This window comes from Macaca nemestrina, chromosome 3 (assembly GCF_043159975.1).
Source record: "Macaca nemestrina isolate mMacNem1 chromosome 3, mMacNem.hap1, whole genome shotgun sequence".
Taxonomy (NCBI): domain Eukaryota; kingdom Metazoa; phylum Chordata; class Mammalia; order Primates; family Cercopithecidae; genus Macaca; species Macaca nemestrina.
Window position 1 is genome coordinate 44,866,432 of NC_092127.1, and position 24,339 is coordinate 44,890,770.

The 24,339-nt window shown below is 37.7% G+C and overlaps 1 protein-coding gene, 1 long non-coding RNA gene and 1 pseudogene across 3 annotated transcripts in view; 1 reads left to right on the forward strand and 2 right to left on the reverse strand.

Annotated features, from left to right (window-relative positions):
• LOC105463406 (anaphase promoting complex subunit 10) overlaps window positions 1–24,339 on the forward strand; it is a 287,195-nt gene that overhangs the window by 258,129 nt on the left and 4,727 nt on the right. The gene's annotated exons all lie outside the window — the stretch shown is intronic.
• LOC105463404 (uncharacterized) lies at window positions 9,006–9,981 on the reverse strand. Of its 2 annotated transcripts, none has more exons than XR_976309.3 (3): window positions 9,853–9,981; window positions 9,298–9,398; window positions 9,006–9,142 (listed from the first exon to the last, which is right to left on the reverse strand). It is a non-coding gene; the product is annotated as an uncharacterized lncRNA (long non-coding RNA). The 2 variants fall into 2 exon arrangements; XR_976308.3 differs by having other exon boundaries at window positions 9,783–9,921.
• On the reverse strand, window positions 14,489–16,207 carry LOC105463403 (60 kDa heat shock protein, mitochondrial pseudogene; annotated as a pseudogene).

Sequence of the window (24,339 nt, forward strand, 5' to 3'; positions counted from 1 at the left end):
CTCAAGTGACCTTTAATCCTTCCTCTGCTTTTTCTTTCAACTAAAATTGGCTCTTAAGAAAAAAAAAAAAAGACAAAAAAATGCATAAAATTTGCTCATTGAACATATTGCTTTTTCTGATTGTCCTTGTATTGGGCTACTTACAATTGGGGTTTTAATATGCAGCAGTTCAGTTTTGGCTGGTGTCAGCTACAAACCAGGCTGACATTTTTTTCTTCTTTTTCAATTGACTAGTTATAGGGAACTCCTCATAAGGCCATGTGTATTAGTGTGTGGCGAGTTTGCAATGTAGCAAGAGTATTTGTTAAATACGTATTTCCCAAGAGGGAAATAGCTTGCTCTGATAATTTTAGGATTTTCCTATCAACACTTGCTGGAGTGCCTGTATAGTATCTGCATCTGTAACAATTTAAAAATCATTAGATATACTGGGTCATAAAGCCAGAGCTTCTTGAACTGCAGCCTAGACTGCTGCAGAGCCTTCTCTTATTCTGGGCCCTACTCAAAACTGGCAGCTTTAACATGTACTCAGTTTGGTAGATGATTGCATTAATGGCCCCACTTAATGGCTGCCATGTATCTATACACTTTGACTTGTAGCTTTATAGTCCCTTTCTATCTGTTGTTGGGCGTAGCAATGAGGCTTGCATTGGTCAATGGGATAACAGATAACTTGACTGAAGAAGAAGCTGAAAAAGGTGCTGTGTGTTTGTATCTTTTTCCAAATCCTGAACAGTATTAGGTTGCTGGAAGATATGACACCATGTGTGAAAGAGCTGAGTTTTCCCAGCTGGGACTATCCCAGAATAGTAAGTCCCCAGTTGACTGATATAAAAATAATAAATGAGTTTCATTTGAAGCCACTATATTTTGAAGTGGTTTGTTTCATAGCATTATTAAGGTGATAGATAACTGATACAATTGGTGGTTGGATAGGAGGAGCACACTCAGATGCCGCATTCATACACATTGCCTTCTGAATGGAAAGACACTACCAAATACTGCCTTTTTCATAGTTGTAGGGTGTTCAAGGCACAGTGTCTTATCTTTCAACTTTGGAGATTTCCCGGCATAACCTCAGAAAATTAGGCTCCTGGAATGCTCTCTGAAATGTCTTCCAAATTTTCGATCTTGTTAGCTGACACTGCTGCACACCACTGGCTCACATCTCCTTTTTGCCTTCCAAACTCTATAGGAATACATCTCATTGTCAGATTCTAAATAATATATAAAACCTAAGCTGCAAAAGAGTCTTGCACATGTAATATTGAGCTTTCTAGAGCTTGACATATGGGACCAGAATATAGAATAGAAAGAGCCATGAATAGATACCAAATACCAACAGACAATATTTATCCATTCATAACCTGCAACTTGAGAAAACACTGCTAGACTGAATCCACCTTTCCAGCCTTAACATTCACTTTTCTTTATGTGTCCTTTTCCTTGGTCAAACAGAATCATTCTTCTCTGTATGCGTATCACACTAAGCAGTTTTCTTTTTCAGCTCTGCCTATTTAAATCCTGTTTATCTGTCAGGGTTATCTCAAAAATCATTGGCTCTAGTTAGCTTTCATGGATACTGTATTAGTCTGTTCTCACAGTGCTATAAAGACATAATTGAGACTGGGTAATTTGTAGAGAAAAGAGGTTTAAGCAGCTAATGATTCTGCAGGGTGTGCAGGCTTCTGCTTCTAGAGAGGAGGCCTCAGGGAGCTAACAATTATGGCAGAAGGCAAAGGGGAAGCGGGTACATCTTCGCATGACTGGCAGGAGAGAGAACAAAGCAGAAAGTGCTACACACTTTCAAACAATCAGATCTTCTGGGAACTCTATCACTATCACAAGACAGCACTAGGAGGATTGTGCTAAACCGTTAGAAACAACCCCCATGATTCAATCACCTCCCACCAGGCCCCTCCTCCAACACTGGGGATTACAGTTCGATATGAGATTTGGGTGGGAACACAGAACCAAACCATATCAGATACCTCCAGAAAGAGAGGCTTTTTCTCTCCTTTAAAATTCTTTCATGATTTGTACTTCTTTCACCATACTTCTCTTATTTCACCTGGCATTACTGTAATATTTGTACATCTCTGATCACCTTCTTCTATTGTAGAAAGACCTTGGGAATAGGGATAAATTTCTTAATTACCTTTTTATCTCATGTCATGCTAATAAAATGTTTTAGACAATGTGTATTCTCTATAAATATTAGTTGATATGAATTGAAATATATTCACAGACAATGGTAGGTGTTGTGCTAAATATTGAGATGAATATGGATGGTACTCACTCTCAAGGAGCTTACAGACTGCTCACATTGGACAATATTTCAGCTCTGTACCTTCAAAGAGGACAAAGTTTATAATACTTTAAATGGGACCACAGTTAGTGAGTTGAATTCTCTCACAGCCTACTGGGATAAGATTTGGCAGGAGAAATGTAGGTAGTAGTAAGGAAATGTATTCTTATAAAGCTCATTTTTAATTAATAAAGGTTTTGCTACAAGAAGTACTTCACCAATAAGAAAGAACTAATAAAATATTCACAAAGCTGCTTTATTTCTCAGCCAGTCCTAGCTTAAGCACAGTCAAAAAGAAGCTTTTTGGCTACATTACTTACCATAGAATATACCTTGTCTTCTTAGTCCCTGCAGAACATGCAGCTTCCTGGTTCATGTTATTCTCACGTTCCATGATATGGTAACTTGTGACATCCCTTCCTGCCTTCTCTTTCACCTTCTAAAAGAGGAGGCTACTGATTAATTTTCACTCCAGGTGGGCTATCTTTAATTGAGTTAGCTGTTGACATTCATGGGATTTTTCCTTTGCCATGTTCTATTAATAGGAGAAAATGGGTGGAGAAGAACCTTATGTGCCATATTCTATTCAGATATTGGTTATGCTTTAGGAAATGGAAGAAGCCAAGAAGGAAAGGAAGAGGTGTAGTCTGTGGTCTCTGAACCCAGCAGACTGTGGATATATAAATTTCTCTACTCTGTAGGCCTGAGTGAGACTGATGTTTTGCAGGCCCACAGAGGATGATCTTCTCTATATGAAAACATAGATGTCGAGTGTTGTATTCAGCCGTGAGAGATGACTGCCCTCTGTTGTTTCAGAATTAAGAAAGTGGAGACTCAAAAAGCTTGGTGCCAATGGAAAAATCAACAAATATAGCTGTCACTGAGGAAAGCAGTGCAGCAAGATTTTGTTTTACCCTTTGCCAACCTCAACTCACCAATGTGCTGGCTACATATGTTTAGAATTAGCAAGCAGTGTTTTATCCTTCATTTCCCCATTCCCATCCCCCACTTTTTCAGTTGCTTATCCAAAATGGAACTAAGCTTACAGGCTTCTTGGAGGTCACCCACCCCTCAATACAGGTGCAATTGAAACAGCTCCCTCCTAACTTAGCTCTTCCCTGACCACCTTGCTCTCTGACTCTCATTAGGTCTGGAGTGATTTTATTTTCATAGTTCTCTGGAGGGCTAATGAGCTTTTAAGAAACACCTGCAGCAACTCCAGATTCTACACAGTGACTTAAGTTTTCAGAGAATGTTTTAAAGAGTATTTTGTTGGGGGGCAAATTCCTTGCCCAGATAAATGAAATTGCAGCCATGAGAGCAACTTAATCCAACATCCACATTAACTCTTTTTTTTTTTTCACTGATATGCCCAAACTCTAATGCCTTCATTTCCCCTTCATTTGCAACAGCAAAGCCTCCTTTACCAGAAAAATAAATGTGCAGTTGGCAAGAGCTGAATAGAGGTCTGCTTAAATGATTTTTAATTTATGTTAAAATGCTAAGAGCAGTTTTCCAGGTCCCCATTGAACACCTCACAAAATGAAGTTTTTCAAAGCCTACCTTTAAAAAAGGAACTAAAAAATTTTAAAACATTCTCTTTAGCTGCCCCAATTGTATCTTTTATTCCTGCCCTACTGGGATCAAGCAGCTGGTTAGGAGTTTACACTCACTTCGTCTTAGTGCTCTGGTCTGAAAGTTAGAGACCTGTCTTCTATTCCTGCCTCCAAACAAAAAGTTGTATAAGTTTGAGCTTATCATTTGCTCTCTATACTTCCTTCTCTCATAGAATGAGTGGTAACTTAAATGTAAAGTATATAAAAAACCAAAACCACTTATGAGAAAATACTTAGATTTTCTGGTTGCTTTTACATTTGTAACATGTATTATTTCTTTTGATTGGCATCTGCTTGGAAAGAAACCACCAAGTAGTTGACCATTCAGTCTTGTCAACTCTTTTATTTCCATTTTTTATTTTAAATTCAGGGGGTACATGAGCAGGTTTGTTACCTGAGTATATTGCATGATGCTGAGGTTTGGGTACAATTGATTCTGTCACCCAGGTATTGAGCATAGTACCCAATACTTAGTCTTTCAATTCTTGCCCCACTCCCCCCTCCCCATTCTAGTAGTCCCTGGTTTTTGTTGTTGCCATCTTTTTGTCCATCAGTACCCGATGTTTAGCTCTCACTTATAAGTGAGAACATGCAGTATGTGACTTTCTGTTCCTATGTTAATTCACTTAGGATAATGAATTCCAGCTTCATCCATGTAGCTGCAAAGGACACGATTTTGTTCTTTTTTATGGCTGTGTAGTATTCTATGGTGTATATGTACTAGATTTTAAAAATCCAATCCACTGCTGATGGCCACCTAGGTTGATTCCATGTCTTTGCTATTGTGAATAGTGCCGTGATGAACATGCAAGTGTGTATGTCTTTTGGGTATATATCCAGTAATGGAATTGCTGTGTCAAATCGTAGTTCTGTTTTAAATTCTTTTGAAAAATCTCCAGATTACCTTCCAAAGTGGCTGAACTAATTTATATTCCTACCAATGCCATTAAAAATGGCATTCTGCTCTCAGTTACAAGTCTAGGAAAATGTCTGCAGCTTTTCCTGGTATCTTTCCCTTACAGTGTCTCCAAGCCTCTCCCCGAGTTAGCTCCAGGACCTAGGGGAAACAAAGTGTTCTCCCTTGGCCTGGGTTGCTCAGATCCGCAGTGGAAAGATGAGTCATGGAGAAAGGCTCTCTGCCTCTCTTACCTACTGGGGATTCACTCATTTTTACCAGTCCGATGCTATCATGGGGGCTCTTTGCCAGTGTTCTCCTCTCTGGGATCTGGGGTGTCCTTCATAATTAATTCTGATGGATTCTTGTTTTTCTTTGTGAATTAAAGCTCACAAAGTTGATCTTTGTGTACTATATTGCTATTTTCAAGTAGCCTAGGTGTGCTAAAAGCCTCTAATCTACGATCTTGGAAAAAAAAAAACCTGTCAACTCTTGAGACTCTTGATTATTGATTATTATGGCCTAATTTTTAAACCAGGTTAACTTTTGTCTGCCACTTAGTATGAATCAAGGTTAAAACTTCAACAATTTTTTTATCGCACAAAGATCTAGTCATGGAGATACACACCAGGACAAGCGTTTAAAGAATAAGAATTATCTCAAATGTTCAAACTAGGTCATAAAAGTACTACAAAATAGTTAATTATCCAACGCATTTTTTAGTTAGGTTTCAAAATTTTTCCAGTACTGTGCTAAAGTTCTGAAGGAGATGCAAAAGTCACATAAGGCCTTGTCATTATGTAACTTACAGTTTACTTGTGGGTACAAAATTGTTATGTGTGCATACATGTGTGCATGTGTAGATATAACACAAGTGGCCCATGTTAAATGAGGTATGCTAATTTCAAATGTCAGCAGCTCAGAGAAGGAAGACAGCATTGGAAGTTTAAATGATCATGAAAATTTTAGACTTTGGATGGATGACGGAGGAGAGAAAGGGAATTCTAGAATGTGAAAACAATATGAAAGGAAGGAACTCTATGGCCTAATTGTCAACTCAGTAGGAGGCATGCTCACCTAGACGGCTCAGATTTAAAAATCCTGCCAAATTGAACATACTAGCTTTTTTCTGAAAATCTCTTCTTCTATGTTTCATAATTCAGCAGGACCCTAGTATTTACCTAATTTGTTAGCTTGCCCAGCTAGGAGTCATCCTAAACTCTCCCATTCCTACTACTTCCTTTCTGTCATTCTTTCTCTGTTCTGGGGCTGCTTTTTGAGAGCTCCCAGGATGCTCATTACCTCAAGGACTGGAATAAGCTCAAGATTGTTACTGACCCCACCTCCTACTAATTTAAATTCTTCTCTCTTATTATCTCCCTTTGAGAGGCTTTGCCCTTGAATTTCTCATCTTGGGCTAATGTTTTCAAATTCGTTAATTGATTTAGATTGACTACCCAATTCTAATCAGGTACTTCCTTGAGTTAAAACTTCTGGTTTAATTTCCTAGTTTCCTCACAAGACAGTTCATCTCTGTTCAGCCAGAATAGCTAGGATACCAGAAACTGGTTAGTCTAGGTTTCTTAATCCTCTCTTGTTTATTCCTACTCTGTCTGCCTTGGTTTAGGGGTTCATAATCTTTTGCCTGGTGTGGTAGTTTGAGCTAATATGTTCAACAAGTGTTCATTCTCTCTTTCCTCACCCTATGGGTAGAGAATCCTACTGTGTCCTATAGACACTGAGGTTGGCCATGAGACTGGCTGGTGGCAGGTGGATAGAAGGGATACTATGCTAGCTGTGAGTAGAGGCTTTAGGAGATATTGCCTGTTTCTTCCCACTCCACTACCTCCCTGCACTCCTGCCATCCACCAATAGAAGAACAGAGAAGACACTGCTCCTTCATCATGAATTTTGAAATGGAAAACCCATGAAGCACACAGGAGTCTGCCTATGTAGTGTGGAGCCAAGCCAAGCCTGGCCCAACCCAGCCAAGCTAAAACTGACCATGACTGACCCACAGACCTGTCAGTAAGAAGCAAATGTTTGCTGTTGTAAACCACTAAGATTTTGAATTGTTTAATAAAACCTGACTATATTCCTGAATTTTTATAAAACCTCCTACCTCATCTTCCCAGTCTTACCTTCCTCCCATCTACCCTTCACATTAGATTAAATACAAATTCTTCAATAGCTCCAATAGCTCCAGTGTCCCACAGGATAAAATCCAAAATGGAATAAGAGACCCTTCCTTGCCCACTCTCACCTCTATTTCTGTCTTGCATTTTCAGCTCTAGTTATACCTACCTACCTAATGTTCCTGTAATTCACAATGCTTTCTCTCAGTGTCCTCTTCTGCAAATGCAGTCAACTGTTTCAAATACCTTTGCCCAGACCCCCTCCCTCTCCCACCTGATGGATGGGCTGATGAAGGGCTGATAAAGCCCTTTCCCCTGCAAAACTTACAAGATTTAAGTGTTGCCACTTCTGGAGGGCCTTCCCCCACTCCCCTAAACTCTCAAAACTATTTACCTAATTCCGAGAGAGCAGACTTTGTTTTGAAATAGATTATTTTTATACCTCCTTTTCAAAAAAGCTTGATTGTGAACAATTTCCTGATAGCAAGTTGGTCTTTTCATCTTTTTATTCTCAGGACTTAACATTTGTTTCATGCATATTTTGGATACTCAATAAATGATGCTGTGGATATTTAGCTGATTTTGAAATTTAATCTGCTTAGTGTTCTTCTACCTGGTTGAACCACTTTCACTTAATATACACATACCATGAATTTGGATTACCTTCTCTCTCACCAAGGTGTTACTTCTGGAACTATACTTGAAACATTAAGTGGACACAACCATGTAAGCAATGCCCTGATCAACAAATAAAGCATTCCCAGCATCCTTCTTCTCTTACCAATCGCTACAAACACTTCCCAGAAAGTAAGTATTTTTCTGACTTCTGTCACCATAGGTCGGTTTTGCCTATTTTAAAACAGTATGTAAATGGAAATAGAGGGTATGCCCACTTTCATGCCTGGCTTTTTTCTTACTCAACGTTGTAATTTGTGAGATTTATTCAAATTATTGTGTATAGCAGTAGATCATTTTTATTGCTGTATTGTACTCCCTAATATAAATAGATCATAATTTTTCCATTACACTGCTAATAGTTACTTAGGTTGTTGCCAGTTTTGGGCTCTTATGAATAAAAGTGTCACAAACACATTTTTGTACATGTCTTTTGGTGCACATATGTGAATTTCTGCTGAGTAAAAACCTAGGAGTTGAATGTATGGTTCATAGGGCATTTTATGTGTTCACCTATGGTAGATACTTCTAGACTTTTCTCCAAAGTGACTGTACCAAGAGTTCCTCTTGTTTTATATACTCGCCAGCTCCTTGTCTTGTCAGTCTTTACTTGTAATCATTCGGGTGGACACGTCGTGTCATTAATTTGCATTTCCCTGATGACTAATGACATTGAGCACTTAAAAAAATATGTGGCTTTTTCCCTTTTTTTTTTTTTTTTTTAACCATTTGGATATCTTCTTTTGTGAAATCTCATTTTTCTTTGGGTTATTGTTTTCTTATTTGTTTATATGAATTCTCTGAAACCAATTAGTTGGTATTTTGGTATACCATTTTTTTTTTTTTTTTGCTTCTACCTTCCCAAGACAGATTGGTCTGTAATTTTCCTTTTTTTATTATATCCATGTCAGCTTTTAGTGAAGGATATTCTGGTCTCATAAAATGAGTTGGAAATTGTTCTCTCTTTTTATATTCTTTGGAAAGTTTAATGTAAGGGTGGTGTTATTTCTAATTTCTTCTCTAGGAGTCAGTGAACATAGCACACGAGCAGATGAACCCTGGAATCAGAGTGCTCGGACTGAATCCTCACTTGGCTACTTTCTTATCATGTCAACCTTGGAAAAGATACACAATATATTTCTGCCTCAGCTTTCTCATCTATAAAACGGGGATAATAAAAATATTTACTTTCTGAAATCTTTGTCAGGATCTTTGAGTCACATGTAGAATTCTCACTACCATTTCTGGCACACAATAGGAGTTCAATAATTATTATTTATCCATTTATTCAATATTTTTGCATACAGTGCAGTCTTATTGAAGCTGAAGCCATGTCCTTCTTACGGTGTTGGTTCAACAATAAGCATTCCATGGGTTGACGAAGTAAGTGGAATCTTTCAAAGCAATGCCAAATCATATTCTTCTTTATACTTGGCCTTTCCTCAGGGATATTTTTTTTCTTTTCCTTTTTCTCTATTTTGTGAAATGTCAGGGAAGAGACATAAGAAGCTTTCTGTGGAAATAGTACCCAGAGAAAGACATGGATCTTAGTCATGGTACTTTTTTGGGGTTTTGGCAATGTCCTAGGTGGGTGTGGGTCCACATGGCAAATATTCCAGTGGTTAGAGGGGAGCTTGGACTTTTGATTTTTACTGCCTGGTAACTAACCTCAGAGATCTTTGGTTTTTCTTTTTAACAAAAGGAAGTCCAGTCTTCCCAGGGTGCGGTTTGAATTCCTGATTTGGTGGTTGTTCCGGGCTCTGAAAATTCTATGCAGTTTTAAAACAATAATAGTTATTGCTATGCAAATGTCCCCCCCCCCCTTTTAGCCTTTGTGTCATTAAAATGCCACTCAAGTGGAATGTTTGTTTTCAACTGGCTTATATCTCAGATTTAAGATACGTGGATCTCTGATGAACTCTGAAACAATTAATACTACATCTTCATCAGAAAAGCCACAGAAATTAGGGTTAAACAGGTCTTGTTGTGGTTTTCTCTTATTTTTTTCCAGCTTTACTGGTTTCTCTGTCTGTTCTCCCTATGTCTTCTCTCAGTCTGCTATTTTGAGTTTGAAATGAATTATCCCTTCCAGACCTCCCCTATCTATCCCCACCCCAACATATGCACATTCCTCCTCTTGCACAGTTCCTGACCTATAGTCCTTCATATAAGCGAGGAAAAAATAGAAAGATAACAACACTTCTGTGGATTCGCGTAGCTCACATGTGTCTGGTCTCCTGAGGAGAAATCGCTCCACTCAATAAATCCCATGATCCAGCCACAGAAATCTTTGCCATTTCAAAGAATAATTTTCATGATTCTGTGCTTTTACTTAACCTCAGTTCAAAATTCTAATCATCTTTCGTAGGACATTCATCAAATGTCACCTTATTTGTGATGTCATTCTGATGTCAGAATGAGATTTTTCCTTTGGGTTCTTTTTGCATTTTGTTTATGCCCCTATTGTAATATTCCTATCAAATCCCAATTCAAAATCCTGGGTGTGCAAGCAATGTGATTTTATTTTTCTGTCACTAATTTGTATCTTTTGTGGTTAAATCATAGATATTTCCTTCCTCCACTTCCAGGGATTTCATCTAAGTATGGATGTGGTAGACACAGAATCAATAGCCCCAATTCTTCACCCTTCTCTTTACTGAATAACTTTGGACAAGGCTATTCTGAGCTCTTGACTCCAGATTCAGCCACGGGACTTAGCGGGATATTAGCAAGCATATATCAATGGGATATTATCAGGTGTAATGTGATTAGAGATTTGAAACATATGCAGATTTGGATATGCTGACCTTTGTACCTTCACTGGCACCATAAGAGAAACAAGCCTCAACTAGTCCACCAGTCCTAGAAAAAGGGTGAGAGACATGTCCAGCAGAATTTACCCCCCATCACATCAGCCTAGATCAGCTAACTCCCAGCAAACCTGCGGACACATTTGCTAAATAGCTATTATTTTAAGACACTGAGTTTGGGATAGTTTGTTAATGCAGCATTTTTCTAGCAAGAGCTAGCATCTAACGTGTAGATTTGGGGCAAGGTAATAGTATTTTAAGAAGACTTTTATATTGTTTGATACATCTTTGTTCCATCTTCTTTTTGCTCATCAATCCATTGAAATGGCTGTTACGTTTTTCTCATATTGACCAATAGGTCTTTAGCGCTCACTTCTCTCTCTCAGCAACTTCTGTTATTTTCACATGCCTCACTGGAGCATGGAACACTCAGGCTGTCTGGGACCGGTCTGCTATAGCTTAGTTACCCTGCCCTCTGAAGACTCTATCAACTCCCTGGGATTCACATGAGAACTGAGACATAGCTTCCTCCATATTTAAGCTGATTGCATATCTGAGGTGTCCATTGTTTTCTCTCCCTTTCCTAAGAGTCAGCCCAGGGCAGTTATGGGTAGAGGGGTAATAAATAGGGCCCCTTATCAGAGAAACCACCTGTAGATTTTTGTCACTTCTTCAACTCTTTTCTGTCCCAGCCCTCAAACCCTTTATCTTTTCTGGGGCAGGAAAACTAATTCTAACTGATTATGTATTATTTTGAATCTGTTGTTTATGATGCAAAATTTGGGCCTCAAGTCCTTCAGAGCTTTGACTTAGAAGTCTAGAATTTGGCCCTTTTTTTGGATACAATTAATATGGTAAAGTTTTGTTGCCTGAATGGGGGTAGTTTATAGGGTAAAATAATTTTTGGACAAAAACAAAGCATATGTTAATATTGAAAAATAATTCTGTCACACATTCTATTGCCAACAAGAAGTAGAATCACTAATGACTTATGCCTTCAATTCAGGCCTCTGTCCTGAATTTGCGACTTATGTGTCAAATGCTTACTTAAGGCCTCCTCTTGGATGTCCTGCAGAAGATCTCAAGGTCAATATGTCTAAAATGGAACACATCCTTTTGCTTTGATCTAACCATTCTCCAGGATTCCTTATCTCAATAGCTGGTATTATCATCCACCCAATTGTCTGGAAAGACCTCTGGGAAACCTCCCTGACTTGTACCTTTTCTTTATAGCTTATATCCCATCATCAATTTACATCCTACATTTCTTTCTCTCTATTCCCTCTGTCCAGGCTAATGGAATCCATCTTCATCTCCTACCTGGGGTACTGTGACAGTCTCTTAAACAGTCTCTCCAATTCCAGTCTTTCTTCCCTCTAATCAATTCTCCATGCTGTAGCCATCTTCTAACAATAAAACCAGGTCATGTCAGGCCTGTACTAAAAGTCTATCTATAACTTTCCATTGCATTTAAGATAGAACTCGAAACCCTTGATATGGCAGGTAAGGCCCTGTCTGGCCTAGAGCTTGCCTATGTCTTCAGCCTCATTTCGTGCCACTCCTACCCTAGATCTTTTTACTTGCATCAGGCTTCCTTCCATATCTTGAATGAGCTATGCCCTTTTCATGTGTCCAGGTTTCTGCTCAAATCCTTTCTTTCCCCAAAGAGTCTCTCCATCTCTACTCTACCTGTTCCCTGCCACTGACACCACACCTACTTTTTCCTGGATAATTCCTATAGTTCAATTTAAATAGTATGTCCTGGCCGGGCGCGGTGGCTCACGCCTGTAATCCCAGCACTTTGGGAGGCCGAGGCGGGCGGATCACAAGGTCAGGAGATCGAGACCACGGTGAAACCCCGTCTCTACTAAAAATACAAAAAATTAGCCGGGCGCGGTTGTGGGCGCCTGTAGTCCCAGCTACTCGGGAGGCTGAGGCAGGAGAATGGCGTGAACCCGGGAGGCGGAGCTTGCAGTGAGCCGAGATCGCGCCACTGCACTCCAGCCTGGGCGACAGAGCGAGACTCCGTCTCAAAAAAAAAAAAAATAAAAAAATAAATAGTATGTCCTTTAGGATGCCTGTCCTGACTTTATCTGTCTTCTGTGATATACTTGCATATCATCCTGTTAATTTCCAAACCTCTCATCAAACTTCTAATTTTCTTTTCATTTAAATAAACTTTTAATTGAAGTACAGCATCACACAAAAATGTGAACAAATCATGAGTGTATATATATATATAGAGAGAGAGAGAGAGAGAGAGAGAGATGAATTTTCATAAAATGTGCACATACATGTTATCACCTATTCAGATAAAAAAATATATTACCAGCACTCCAAAAACCCCTTTGTTCCCTCTTCCAGTAATAAGCTCCTTCAAGGTAACCAATATCTTGACTTCTAGTGCCACAGATTAGTTTGTATTTTCTTGAACTTCACTTAAATGAAACCATACAGTCTGTATTTCTTGGGGTCTTCTTTGACTCAATATTACGTTTGTAAAATTCATGGTGTGAATGGCAGTGGTCTTTCTTTCCTGTTTCTTTGAATGAATATACCGTGATGTGGTTAATCCATTCTAATGTTCATTGTCATTTGTGTCATTTTTAATTTCTGGCTATCATGGCTGCTGCTGTTGTAATGAACATTCTTTTATGCTTGTATCTGCTTTTTATTTCTGAAAGATTTATGTATTTCTATTAGGTGTATTTCTGGGAGTAAATTTGCAGGGTCATGGGTAGGCATATGTTCAGTGTTAGTAGACACTGTCAAGCAGTTTCCTAAATGGGTTCTAGTAATTTAAACTCCCACCAGCCCCATGAATATATATACCTACTATGTGTTCACAGAAATTAAAAATTAAAAATTAAATAAATAAAAAATAAACTCCCACCATGAGTGTATGAAAATTTTAGTGAATTTGCATTCTTGTCAACATTTGGTATTTCCAATATTTTATTTATTCATTCTGATGTGTGTATAGTGGTATCTTCATTGTGTTTTTATAAATTGCATCTCCATAATGGTGACTAATGAGGATGAATGTCTTTTTATTGGCTATTTATATATCAGCCATTTATATATCTTCTTTTGTAAAATTCCTGTTCAAGTCTTTGCTCACTTTGTTATTGGGCTGCCTCCCCTACCACACTCCATTGATATGTTAGAGGTTTGTTTTATATTCTTTTTGTAATCTATTTTGTATATTTGTCTGTTGTTGAATATGTGTGCATTGCAAATATCATCTCCTAGTCTTTGGCTTACCTTTCACAGAACCTTCTGAAGAACAGAAGTTCTCAATTTTAATAAGGTATAATTTGTCAAGATTTTTCTTTGTGGATTTTGTCTTATTTAAGAAATTGTTATCTACCCCCAAATCATGACTTTATTGACTTTATTCTCTTGTTTTTTTTTTTCCTAGAAGCTTATTGTTTTATACTATTCATGTAAAAGTGATTTTTGTTTATGTTGTAAAATGAGTACATCAAGATATGTATCTTTAATATCCAGTTTATTGAAAAGACCATCCTTACCATGTGTTAATTTTATCATAAATCAGGTATATATTTGTTTCTTTTTTTTAACTTTAAACAAATTTTTGTTACACAAAGATAGTCACATAATTGGATATTTCTCTACTTTGTACACAATTATTCTCACTCTCCACAGAATGGCTGCTTAACTTCTCATCTGGTGGTGGCAAGCACTGAAATCCTCATTTTAACAGAACAGTAGTAAAAATGCCTCAGTGATTTAAGTTGAAAGCAGTACATTGGTACATGGCTCTTTTACCCAGCATCAGGAATGTATAAATGTCTTTTATTCAAAAATACAAACTAAATTATCTGTGGGCATGGACAATGACAGCAGTAAACCATTATATATTTTGTCAACTGAAACCAGTAACTGATGGTTTTTGTGATTTCCTTAACATCAGCCAGCCTTTTCTTCATTTTCTCCAACTGTCTTCTCTGAAGTTATTGGTGAGGAACACTGCCTTGGGCTTCCTGTCACAGTTTATTAATAAAGATAAAGCACTGCTCTAGGAGTTAGAACATGCCACCTCCCATACCACCTCCCATTCCATCCATTGCACCCATTCCAGGATCCTTCTCTTCTTTAGGAATTTCTGTGACTACAACTTCTGCTGTAATTAACAGAGAGGCCACACCAGAAGCATCCAATAAAGCAGTTCTCACAAGCTTTGTTGGGTCAGTAATTCTTTTTTGCAGCATATTCACAAAATCTCCGACCATAACATCATAACCAACTTCTGAGGAACTTTGCATAATTTTCTCAACTATCAAAGATACTTCAACACCTGCTTTCTTAGCAATGGTCATTGCTAGAATTTTGAGTGTTCTTTTGATAATTTCTATACCAATGTTTTGATCTTCATTAGCTGGAGTCAATGAGTCCAAGGCTGAATTGCACCAAAGCAGGGCACAACCCCCTCCCAAAACAATGCCTTCTTCAACAGCAGCTCTTGTAGCATGAAGGGCATCTGTAACTCCGTCTTTCTTTTCATTCACTTCAGCATCACTTGTCTCACCAACCTTCAGCACAGCTACTCCATCTGAAAGTTTTGCCAGCAGTTCATTCAGGTTTTCTTTTTCATATTCACTAGTTGTGACATCTAACTGCGCAATGATTTTTTGAACACATTTTTCAATTTGAGCCTTGTCACCTTTTCCTTTTAAGAGCATGGCATCATCTTTGGTCACAATGACCTCTCCAACTTTTCCTAAGTCATGAGGCTGAACGTCTTCAAGATTTAGGGTCAACCCCTCTTCTCCAAACACTGCACCACCAGTAGCAATAGCCATATCTTTAAGCTGGTTGTTTCTATTGTCACCAAACCCTGGAGCCTTGACTGCCACAACCTGAAGACTAACCGTTAGCCTATTCAAGACGAGTGTACTTAGAGCTTCTCCATTAACTCTTCAGTGATTATGACCAAAGGCTTACAGTGAGCATTGGCAATTTCAAGAGCAGGTACAATGGACTGGACACTAGAAATTTTCTTTTCACTCAGCAGAAGATAGGCATCCTGGAATTCACATTTCTGATCTTTTGATATATTAGTTAAGTATGGAGAAATATATCCTTGATCAACCTTCATGCCTGCAATAATTTCTAATTCATCATTCAGTGGTTTTCCATTCTTTACTGTGATGATACCCTTTCTTCCAACCTTTTTCACTGCATCAGAGATGATATTGCCAATTTCTCTGTCTCCATTTGCAGAAACTGTAGCAATCCGTGCAGTTTCTTCAGGGGTGGTCACAGGTTTAGACTGGTTTTTAAGTTCAGCTATTATAGCATCAACAGCTAACATCACACCTCTCCTGATTTCCACTGGATTAGCCCCTTTGCTAATCTTCTCTAAGCCTTCCTTGGCAATAGAGTGTGCCAGTGCAGTAACAGTGGTAGTGCCATCCACAGCTTCTTTATTTGTGCTATTGGCAACATCTTGAACAAATTTAGCTCCAGTATATTTTATATTTATCCTTTAAGTCAATTGGCTTTGCAACAGTCACACCATCTTTTGTTACTTTAGGACTTCCCCAGCTCTGCTCAATAATCACTGTTCTTCCCTTTGGCCCCATTGTAACGGCTACAGCATCGGCTAAAAGTTCTATACCTTGAAGCATTAAGGCTCAGGCATCTGCACCAAAATTATCTTTGGCGTAAGCCCAAGTGAGATGAGGAGCCAGTACCCTGGACGCCGGTCTCATCTGGCAAAAGACTGTGGGTAAACGAAGCATTTCTGCGGGGCGGCAACAGGTTGTGCGCTTGGTGAGGCAGGTGGTCGGCGGTCAGTGAGGGAAGTATATATTTGTTTCTGAGCTATGTCTTTTGTTTCATTGTCCTATTTGCCTAATAACTAATTAAAAGTCCTTTCTTCTACTTTGAACTACATGTTTTATAAAGGCTAGAGCAACGTGTATTTCTTATTATTACTGTATTCTTATTTATTATAATAGTGCCTTACACCTTGGTTGGGACTTACTACAGTTTTGCTGAACATTGAATTAATAGCCATCTTTCATAAACAGTTTAAAAGATCAAATATTGAATAGAAGTGCTGAAAGTGGGCAACTTTGTCTTTTTCTGATCTTACTGGAAAAGCTTTCAGCTTTTCACCATTGAGGGTGATGTTAGCTGTGGGCTTGTCCTATATGTCTTTTATTATATTGAGGTACCTTCCTTCTACACATAGTTTACTGACAGTTTTTAACATAAAAGGATTATGAATTTTGTCAAATGCTTTCTCTGCATGTACTGAGATAATCATATAATTTTTGTATTTTATTCTGTTAATGTGGTGTATCACATTTATTGACTTGAGTATGTTCAATCATCCTTGCTAGGATGGGGATAAATCCTACTTGATTGTGAAATATTATTTTTTAAATGTGCTATTGAACTTGGTTTTCTAGTATTCTTTTGAGGATTTTTGCATCTGTGTTTATCAGAGATATTTGGTCTGTAATTTTCTTTTCTTGCAATGCCCTTTTCTGGCTTTGGCATCAGGGTGAAGCTGGTCTCATAAAATGTGTTTGGAAGTGTTCCCTCCTTTTCAAGTTTTAAAGGGAGTTTAAGAATAAATTGTATTAGTTTTTCTTTAAATGTTTGGAAGAATTTGCCATGAGGCTATCTGGTTCTGGGCTTTTTTGTTAGTGATTCAAGCTTTCTACTTGTTGTTGGTCTATTCAGATTTTCTGTTTCTTTATGGTTCAGTCTTGGTAGGTTATATATTTCTAGGAATTTATCCATTTCTTCTAGGTTAGTTAATGTGTTGACACAGAATTATTCATAATAGTTTCTTATGATCCTTTGTATTTCTATGATATGAGTTGTAGTGTTGCCTCTTTCATTTCTGATTTTCTTTGAGTCTTTCTTTCTTTCTTTCTTTTAGTGTAACAAAGTTTTTAAAAAAATCTTGTAGTTTTATTGATTCTTTTTTAGTTTTTATGTCATTTATTTCTGTTCTGACTTTTATTATTTCCTTTCTTCTGCTGACTTTGCACTTCGTGTTTTTTTCCCTAGTTCCATGATGTATAATGTGAGGTTGTTTATTTGAGATCTTTCTTCTTTTTTGATGTAGGTGTTTTTTGCTGTAAACTTACCTTTTAAAACTGCTTTGGCTGCATCCCAGAAGTTTTGGGATGTTGTGTTTTTATTTTTGTTTGTGTGAGGATATTTTAAAATTTACCTTTTAATTTCTCCTTTGACCTATTGGTTATTCATGATCATGTTTTTAAATTTCTACATATTTATACATTTTTGAGATTGTTTATGCTATTTATTGATCTCTAGTTTTATACCATTGTGGTGAAAAAAGATACTTCCTATAATTTAAATCTTATTACATTTGTTAAGATTTGTTTTATGACCTAACAAATTATCCTGAAGAATGTTTTATGCGCATGTGAGAAGAATGTGTATTATGTTGCTTTCAGATGGAATGTTCTACATATGTCTGTTAGGTTTATTTGGTTTAAAGTGTAGTTCAAGTCCAAAGTTTTCTTATTGATTATCTGTCTGAATGATCTGTCCATAGTGAAAGTAAAGTATTGATGTACCTTACTGTTATTGTATTGTAGTCTTTCTCTCCCCTCAGATCATTTAATATTTGCTTTATATATGTAGGTGTGCTGATACTGGGTGTATATATTTATAATTCTTATGTCCTTTTGAAGAACTAACCCCTTTATCATTACATAATAACCTTCTTTGCTTCTTATTATAGTTTTTGACTTAAATGATATTTTGTCTAAGTATAGCTACTCCTGATCTCTTTTGGTTTCCATTTAGTAGAATATCCTTTTCCATCGCTTCACTTTCAGTCCATTTGTGTCCATGAAGGTGGAGTGAGTTTCTTGTAGGCAGCATATAGTTGTGCCTTGGTCTCTAAAAAATCTATTCAGCCACTCTACAGCTTCTAATTGAAGAATATAATCCATTTACATTTAAAGTAATTATTTATAGATAACGATATACTATTACCATTTTGTTACTCTTTTTTTGGTTGTTTTATAGATCTTTTGTTCATTTTTTTCCTTTCTTGTTGTTTTTCTTCATGGTTTGATGGTGATGAGTTTCTATGGTGGTGTGTTTTGAATATTTATTTTTATATTTTGTGTATCTACTGTAGGTTTTTGCTTTGTGGTTACCACTAGACTTGCATGAAACATCTTATAGTTATAACAGATGATTTTAAGCTGATAACCAGTTAACTTTGCCTACAAAAGCTACATTTTTACTTCCCCCACTTATACTTAATGTATCTCATGTCATGATTTACATCCTTTTGTAAACTGTATCTCTTAACAAATGATTGTAGCTATAGTTACTTATTTATTTTTTAATTTTACTTTAAGTTCTAGGGTACATGTGCACAACGTGCAGGTTTATTACATAGGTATACATGTGCCTTGTTGGTTTGCTGCACCCATTAACTCATCATTTACATTAGGTATTTTTCCTAATGTACCCATCCCCCTGCTCTCCACCCTATGACAGGCCCCCATGTGTGATGTTCCCTACCCTGTGTCCAAGTGTTCTCATTGTTCAATTTCCACCTATGAGTGAGAACATGTGGTGTTTGGTTTTTTGTCCTTGTGATAGTTTGCTCAGAATGATGGTTCCCAGCTTCATCCATGTCCCTGCAAAGGACATGAACTCATCGTTTTTTATGGCTGCATAGTATTCCATGGTGTATATGTGCCACATTTTCTTAATGCAGTCTATCATTGATGGACATTTGGGTTGGTTCCAAGTCTTTGCTATTGTGAATAGTGCCGGAATAAACATATATGTGCATGTGTCTTTACAGTAGCATGATTTGTAATCCTTTGGGTGTATACCCAGTAGTGGGATGGCTGGGTCATATGGTACATCTAGTTCTAGATCTTTGCGGAATCGCCATACTGTTTTCCATAATGGTTGAACTAGATTCCAGATCCTGGAGGAATCACCATACAGTCTTCCAAAATGGTTGAACTAGTGTACACTCCCACTAACAGAGTAAAAGTGTTCCTATTTCTCCACATCCTCTCCAGCACATATTGTTTCCTGACTTTTTAATGATCGCCATTCTAACTGGTATGAAATGGTATTTCATTGTGATTTTGATTTGCATTTCTCTGATGACCAGTGATGAAGAGCATTTTTTCATGTGTCTGTTGGCTGCATTAATGTCTTCTTTTGAGAAGTGTCTGTTCATATCATTTGCCCACTTTTTGATGGGGTTGTTTGTTTATTTTCTTGTAAATTTGTTTAAGTTCTTTGTAGATTCTGGATATTAGCCCTTTGTCAGATGGGTAGATTGCAAAAATTTTCTCCCATTCTGTAGGTTGCCTATTCACTCTGATGGTAGTTTCTTTTGCTGTGCAGAAGCTCCTCAGTTTAATTAGATCCCATGTGTCAATTCTGGCTTTTGTTGCCATTGCTTTTGGTGTTTTAGTCATGAAGTCTTTGCCCATGCCTATGTCCTGAAAGGTATTGCCTAGGTTTTCTCCTAGGAATTTTATGTCTAACATTACATAAAATGTTAGACCTAGGTTTTAGGTCTAATATTTAAGTCTTTATTCCATTTTGAATTAATTTTTGCATAAGGTGTAAGGAAGGGATCCAGTTTCAGCTTTCTACATATGGTTAGCCAGTTTTCCCAGCACCATTTATTAAATAGGGAATCCTTTCCCCATTTCTTGTTTTTGTCATTTTTGTCATGGTCAAATGATTGTAGATGTGTGGTGTTATTTCCAAGGCCTCTTTTCTGTTACATTGGTCTATATCTCTGTTTTAGTACCAGTACCATGCTTTTTGGCTACTGTCACTTTGTAGTATAGTTTGAATTCAGGTAGCGTGATGCCTCCAGCTTTGTTCTTTTTGCTTAGGATTGTCTTGGTAATGCAGGCTCTTTTTTGATTCCATATGAACTTTAAAGTAGTTTTTTCCAATACTGTGAAGAAAGTCATTGGTAGCTTGATGGGAATGGCATTGAATCTATAAATTACCTTGGGCCATATGGCCATTTTCACGGTATTGATTCTTCCTATCCATGAGCATGGAATGTTCTTCCATTTGTTTGTGTCCTCTTATTTGGTTGAGCACTGGTTTGTAGTTCTCATTGAAGAGGTCCTTCACATCCCTTGTAAGTTCAATTCCTAGGTATTTTATCTCTTTGTTGAAATTGTGAATGGGAATTCACTCATGATTTGGCTCTCTGTTTGTCCGTTATTGGTGTATAGGAATGCTTGTGATTTTTGCACATTGATTTTATATCCTGAGGCTTTGTTGTAGTTGCTTATAAGCTTAAGGAGATTTTGGGCTGAGATGATGGGGTCTTCTAAATATATAATCATGTCATCTGCAAACAGGGACAGTTGGACTTCCTCTTTTCCTAATTGAACACCCTTTATTTATTTCTCTTGCCTGATTGCCCTGGTCAGAACTTTCAACAATATGTTGAATAGGAGTGGTGAGAGAGGGCATCCTGTCTTGTACCAGTTTTCAAAGGGAATGTTTCCAGTTTTTGCCTGTTCAGTGTGATATTGGCTGTTGGTTTGTCATAAATAGCTCTTATTATTTTGAGATATGTTCCATCAATATGTAGTTTATTGAGAGTTTTTAGCATGAAGGGCTGTTGAATTTTGTCAGCCTTTTCTGCATCTATTGAGATAATCATGTGGTTTTTGTCGTTGGTTCTGTTTACCAGATAGATTCTGTTTATTGATTTGCATATGTTGACCCAGTCTTGCCTCCCAGGGCTGAAGCTGACTCGATTGTGGTGGATAAGCTTTTTGATGTGCTGCTGGATTTGGTTTGCCGGTATTTCATTGAGGATTTTTGCATCGATGTTCATTAGGGATATTGGTCTAAAGTTTTCTTTTTTTGTTGTGTCTCTGCCAGGCTTTGGTATCAGGATGATGCTGGCCTCATAAAATGAGTTAGGGAGGATTCCCTCTTTTTCTATTGATGGGAATAGTTTCAGAAGGAATGCTACCAGCTCCACTTTGTACCTCTGGTAGAATTCAGCTGTGAATCTGTCTGGTCCTGGACTTTTTTTGGTTGGTAGGCTATTAATTATTGCCTCAATTTCAGAGCCTGTTGTTGGTCTATTCAGATATTCACCTTCTTCCTGGTTTTGTCTTGGGAGGGTGCATGTGTCCAGGAATTTATCCCTTTCTTCTAGATTTTCTAGTTTATTTGCATAGAGGTGTTTATAGTATTGTCTTTTTGTAGTTTGTATTTCTGTGGTATCAGTGGTGATATCATCCCCTTTATCATTTTTTGCTGCATCTATCTGATTCTTATCTCTTTTCTTCTTTATTAGTCTTGCTAGTGGTCTATCAATTTGGTTGATCTTTTCAAAACACCAGCTCCTGGATTCATTGATTTTTTGAAGGATTTTTTTGGGTCTCTATCTCTTTCAGTTCTGCTCTGATCTTGATTATTTCTTGTCTTTTGCTAGCTTTTGAATTTGTTTGCTCTTGCTTCTCTGGTTCTTTTAATTGTGATATTAGGGTGTCCATTTTAGATCTTTCCTGCTTTCTTTTGTGGGCATTTAGTGCTCTAAATTTCTCTCTACACATTACTTTAAATGTGTCCCGGAGATTCTGGTATGTTGTGTCTTTGTTCTCATTGGTTTCAAAGAACATCTTTATTTCCACCTTCATTTCGTTATTTACCCAGTAGTCATTCAGAAGCAGGTTGTTCAGTTTCCATGTAGTTGTGCGGTTTTGAGTGAGTTTCTTAATCCTGAGTTCTAACTTGATTGCATTGTGGTCTGAGAGACAGTTTGTTGTGATATCTGTTATTTTACATTTGCTGAGGAGTGCTTTACTTCCAACTATGTGGTCAGTTTTGGAATAAGTGTGTGTGGTGCAGAGAAGAATGTATATTCTGTTGATTTGGGGTGGAGAGTTCTGTAGATATCTATTAGGTCAGCTTGGTGCAGAGCTGAGTTCAAGTCCTGGATATGCTTGTTAACCTTCTGTCTCATTGATCTGTTTAATATTGACATTGGGGTGTTAAAGTCTCCCTTTATTATTGTGTGGGAGTCTAAGTCTCTTTGTAGGTCTCTAAGGACTTGCTTTAGAAATCTGGGTGCTCCTGTATTGGGTGCATATATATTTAGGATAGTTAGCTCTTCTTGTTGAATTGATCCCTTTAACATTATGTAATAGCCTTCTTTGTCTCTCTTGATCTTTGTTGGGTGAAAGTCTGTTTTATCAGAGACTAGGATTGCAACCCCTGCTTTTTTTTTTTTTTTTTTTTTTTTCTTTCCATTTGCTTGGTAGATCTTCCTCCATCCCTTTATTTTGAGCCTATGTATGTCTCTGCATGTGAGCTGGGTCTCCTGAATACAGACCCTGATGAGTCTTGACTCTTGATCCAATTTGCCAGTCTGTGTCTTTTAATTGGGGCATTCAGCCCATTTACATTTAAAGTTAATATTGTTATGTGTTAATTTGATCCTGTTATTATGATGTTAGCTGGTTATTTTGCCCGTTCTTTGATGGAATTTCTTCTTAGCATCAGTGGTCTTTACTATTTGGCATGTTTTTGCAGTGGCTGGTACCAGTTGTTCCTTTCTATGTTTAGTGCTTCCTTCAGGAGCTCTTGTAAGTCAGGCCTGGTGGTGACAAAATCTCTCAGCATTTGCTTGTCTGTAAAGGATTTTATTTCTCCTTCACTTATGAAGTTTAGTTTGGCTGGATATGAAATTCTGGGTTGAAAATTCTTTTCTTTAAGAATGTTGAATATTGGCTCTCACTCTCTTTTGGCTTGTAGAGTTTCTGCCGAGAGATCTGCTGTTAGTCTAATGGGCTTCCCTTTGTGGGTAGCCCAGCCTTTCTCTCTGACTGTCCTTAACATTTTTTCCTCATTTCAGCCTTGGAGAATCTGACAATTTTGTGTCTTGGGGTTGCTCTTCTTGAGGAGTATCTTTGTGGTGTCCTCCGTATCTCCTGAATATGAATATTGGCCTGTCTTGCTAGGTGGGGATGTTCTCCTGGTTAATATCCTGAAGAGTGTTTTCCAACTTGGTTCCATTCTCCTTATCAATTTCAAGTACACCAATCAAACATAGATTTGGTCTTTACACATAGTCCCATATTTCTTGGAGGCTTTGTTTATTTCTTTTTACTTTTTTGTCTCTAATCTTGTTTTCTTACTTTATTTCATTAATTTGATCTTCAATCACTGATACTCTTTTTTCCACATGATCTAATCGGCTATTGAAGCTTGTGCATGCATCATGAAGTTCTTGTACCATGGTTTTCAGCTCCATCAGGTCATGTAAAGTCTTCTCTACACTGTTTATTCTAGTTAGTCATTCATCTAATCTTTTTTCAAGGTTTTTAGCTTCCTTGCGATGGATTCAAACATCCTTCTTTAGCTTGGAGACCTTCTAAAGCCTACTTCTGTCAGCTTGTCAAAGTCATTCTCTGTTCATCTTTGTTCCATTGCTGACAAGGAGCTGTGATCCTTTGGAGGAGAAAAGGCACTCTGGTTTCTAGAATTTTCAGTTTTTCTTCTCTGGTTTCTCCCCATCTTTGTGGTTTTATCTGCCTTTGGTCTTTGATGTTGGTGACCTACTGATGGTGTTTTGGTGTGGATGTCCTTTTTGTTGATGTTGATGCTATTCCTTTCTGTTTGTTAGTTTTCCTTCTGAGAGCCAGGTCTCTTAGCTGCAGGTCTGTTGGAGCTTGCTGGAGGTCCACTCCAGACCCTGTTTGCCTGGGTATCATGGTAGAGGCTGCAGAACAGCAAATATTTCAGAACAGCAAATATTGCTGCCTGATCCTTCCTCTGGAAGCTTCGTCCCATAGGGGTACCCACCTGTATGAGGTCTCAGTCAGTCCCTACTGAGTGGTGTATCCCAGTT